The following is a 3,936-nucleotide window of genomic DNA, read 5'->3' as shown; positions in this document are numbered from 1 at the left end:
TGGTATCTCTATTTGCAACTTTTTGAGAAAGCGCCATACTGCTTTCCACAGGGGTTGCACCATTTTACACTCCCACCAACAGTGAATCAGGGTTCCAGCTTTATTAAGGAGGAATTCTGGTGGATCTTGAATGATGTATTGTTAACCAAAAGCCTCAATCTCCAGTAAGAATTTGTCAGCTGCTCCCTTGAAATTTCTTCCAATTGCAATTTACAGCCTCAGAAACTTGATGGAGGATCTCTATGAGCCAGCACTAACAGCTGTGAGATTTGAGTCTGAGTCTATTAGGGTCATGGCTACCCTGTATATTGTAGAACAAAACTGTTTCACGTGGTTTTCTCTGTTATAGCCTGAGGAAGTAGATCACCATCTCCTTTCTTTCATTCACAGTACAGGGACATTCAAACAACCAAAATTCAAGTTAGCAATTTAGCACAAACCTATAGTTATCACAGATGAAGAAGGTAATGAAGAAGTGAAAACAGTTCTTATAATCTGCTTGTTATTTATTTACATGTTGTTGTTATGTGCCATCGAGTTGCCTGCGACTCATAGTGACCCCATGTACAACAGCCCTAAACCCTCCTCTATCCCTTCCCAATCTTATTGTCTCAGACACACTTATCCCCATTATCCCAGTGATTGAATCAATCCATCTCATCGAGGCTCTTCCTCTCTTGCACTGTCCGTCCACCCTCCCAAGCATAACATCCCTCTCAAAGGACTGATCTAGCCTTGCACCATGTCCAAAATATGTCAGATGGAGCTTCAGAATCCTTGCCTCCAAGGACCAGCCTGGTGTCACCCTCTCCAGGATGAACTTGTTTGTTCTCCTAGCAGTTGATGGTATATTCAGTACTCTTCTCCAGCACCACAGCTCAAAGGCATCAACTCTCCTTCTATCATCCCTAGTCATTGTCCAGCTCTCTGATGTATAACAAATAATTGCAAAGACCTGTATCAGGCACATGCCCAGACAGACATCATTGCTCTTCAGTTCTTTGGAGAGGTTTCTGACAGTAGACTTTCCCAATGCAGTTTATATTTTAATTTTCTGGTTGCTGATGTTTAAAATGTGGCATATCCAGGCAGTTCTCAAATCCAAATCCGCAATATCTACAACATTGGGAAACTTTCAAAAAAGGAAATTCTCAGACCTTACTCAAGTCCATCTTATTAGTAATAAGTGTTTAACAAGACTGGCAAGTGTTTCTGATGCTTGGTAATATTGAGTATCCATGGACCCCCAAAAGAGTTCAAAACAACAAATAAAATGCCAGGAAATTTGGAGGACAGTTATTTGGCTGACTAACTGGAAGAGATCCATTTTTTCTCCCTTCCCAAGGAAGGTGATCCAACAAAATGTGGAAACTTTCAGATAATATCATTAATATCTTGTGTAAAGAAAATATTGGAGATCATTCAAATGTTTAGAGTAGTACATTGACAGGGAACTGCTAGACGTATAAGCTGGTTTTAGAAGAGGCTATGACACCAGGGTATGACATTACTACTGATGTCAGATAGATCGTAGCTCAAAGCAGAAAATATCAGAAGAATGTATATATGTTTAACTGTGTGGATCATAACAAATTATGACTCACATTGAGAAGAATGGGAATCCCAGAACACTTAATTGTGCTCATTCAGAGTCTATATCTAGACCAACAGCTTGTGTGAACAGAACAAGGGAACCGTGCTTGGTTTAAGATCAGAAAGGATGTGCATCAGGGCTGTATCCTTTCCCATAAGTACTTAATCTGTATGCTGAAGGAATCATTCACAAAGTCAGATTCAATAAAGAGGAATGTGACATCAGGATTGGATGAAGATTCATCAACAATCTGTGTTATGCTGGTAACACATTGTTGCTTGCTGAAAGCGAGGAGGATATGGAATGCCTGCTTCAGAAGACTAAGGACTATAGCATTCAGTGGAGATTACATCTCAACATCAAGGAAAAAAAAGATCCTCCCCATGAGCCCAACAGTCAATATTACCATAGATGAAGAAATGATTACTAATGATTTAATCTTGCTTGGTTAAATAGTCTGTAACCTTGGTACTAGCAGTCAAGATATCAGGATACCTATTGCATTGGGCAAGTCTGTAGTCAGGGACCTTTCCAAAATATGGAGGAGCAAGGATATCAGTTTGAGGACTAAGGTGCACCTGATTCAGGCCATGATTTTCTCAATCACCTGCAATGCATCTGAAAGCTGGAAAATGAATAAGGATTACAGAAGAAGAATTTATGTTTTTGAGTTGTGGTGCTGGAAAGGAATACTGAATACACCATTGACTGCCAAAAAATCAAATAGATATGTCTTAGAAACGGTGAAGACAGAGTATTCCTTGGAAGCAAGGATGACCAAGCTTCATCTTTCATACTTTGGACATGTAGCCAGGTGAAGCTATTCCATGGAAAGGAGCATCATGCTTAGAAAGATGGAGGGATAGTTAAGGAGAGGAAGATTCTAATGAGGTGGATTGAGACTGTGACTTCAGCAGTAGGCTCTTGTGTCTCAGATATGATGAGGATGGCACAGAATAGGGCAGATTTCAAAAAGTGAGGAGGATATGGAAGTGAGGGAGGAGTTCATAGAGTCGCTACTCAGCTGGAAGAACCTAACAATAACAACATCAACAAATAGTTATATCTGTATTAAATCATAATGAAGTCCAGCTGAGAAAAAAGTTGAAGTTAACAAAATAAGAGAGAAGAGGAAAGATTAAGTAATTAGAAGAAAGTATTATATAGCTAAAAGTTAAAAGTTTTATTTGCTGAGAATCAACAACTCAGGCTTATTTGGAAAATAAATACATCAGAGAGTTACTTTTTATTATGTCTGAATGTTTCAATCACAAACCATTCAAACAGAAATGCTCTTTTCAACAACAATTAATATTTCTTAATATATTTATTCATCAGCACATGAGATTTTCTTATACTACTAGAGACAATTTTATATAGTAAAAGTCATACGGAAATGATCCTATAAAATCCTAGTCTTACTTTTACCATGAGAATGCATGTAAAATGACTAATTTTAAAACAAAACAAAACACAACAAAACAAACACTAAAATTCCTGTCCCTGAGGTGTTCAAGCTGTTCCTATCCACATTATTTTGAATGCTATATCATGAAACTGACATTTTTGTTTATTTGTTTGTTTCAATGATTGGGTGAGCAAGTGTTGTTATTAAAAGAATGAACACAACCTGAAGCAATCTTAGAGACTACATTAAAATTACGACCATATACTTTGACTTGGAAACTAGATTTATGTTTCAATGAAGGAGTTAAGGGAGTCCGTATCAAATACGACTTCTGGTCCTGTCAAGTGTGTGTGTGTGTGTGTGTACATACCTATATAGTTTTGTTGCATTTTTGTCCTTTAATAGTTCAGGCAGCCACTATATTGTTGTTAGGTGTCATCAAAACAAGTTCAACTCAGCCACCCTATAAACAACAGATCTTAATCCTGCACTATCCCATGCCATTCATAAAATCTCTGACACATTTAAGCCCATTGCTGCAGTCACTATATCAATCCACCTTTTTAAAGATCTTCTTTCCTTTCACTGTCCCTCCATCTTTCCCAAGATGGTAACACTCTCCAAAGATTAACCTCTCATAGCATAATGAGCCATCTATTTCCTAAATAACAAGCATTTGAAAACCCTATGAATGCTAAAGGAAGAGGATATTTAGAGTAGTGTGGTGGTTGAGGCCAGATTGGAAGTCAGCTGAAATGAGGTTTTTGGGAAGGGTGGAGGGTTGGTGAAGGAGAAGAAGACCCTCAGCCAGGTAGATTGGCACAGTAACTGCTGCAGTGGGCTCTAATGTGTCAGGCAGTGTGAGGATGGTGCAGGACAGAATAGGGTTCTGAAATTTTGTTCGTAAGGTCGCTATGAGTCACACTTGACTTGG

Source organism: Elephantulus edwardii, unplaced genomic scaffold, assembly GCF_000299155.1.
Source record: "Elephantulus edwardii isolate Elephantulus edwardi_28Jun2011 unplaced genomic scaffold, EleEdw1.0 scaffold00010, whole genome shotgun sequence".
NCBI classification, from domain to species: domain Eukaryota; kingdom Metazoa; phylum Chordata; class Mammalia; order Macroscelidea; family Macroscelididae; genus Elephantulus; species Elephantulus edwardii.
This window is presented reverse-complemented; position numbering follows the sequence as displayed.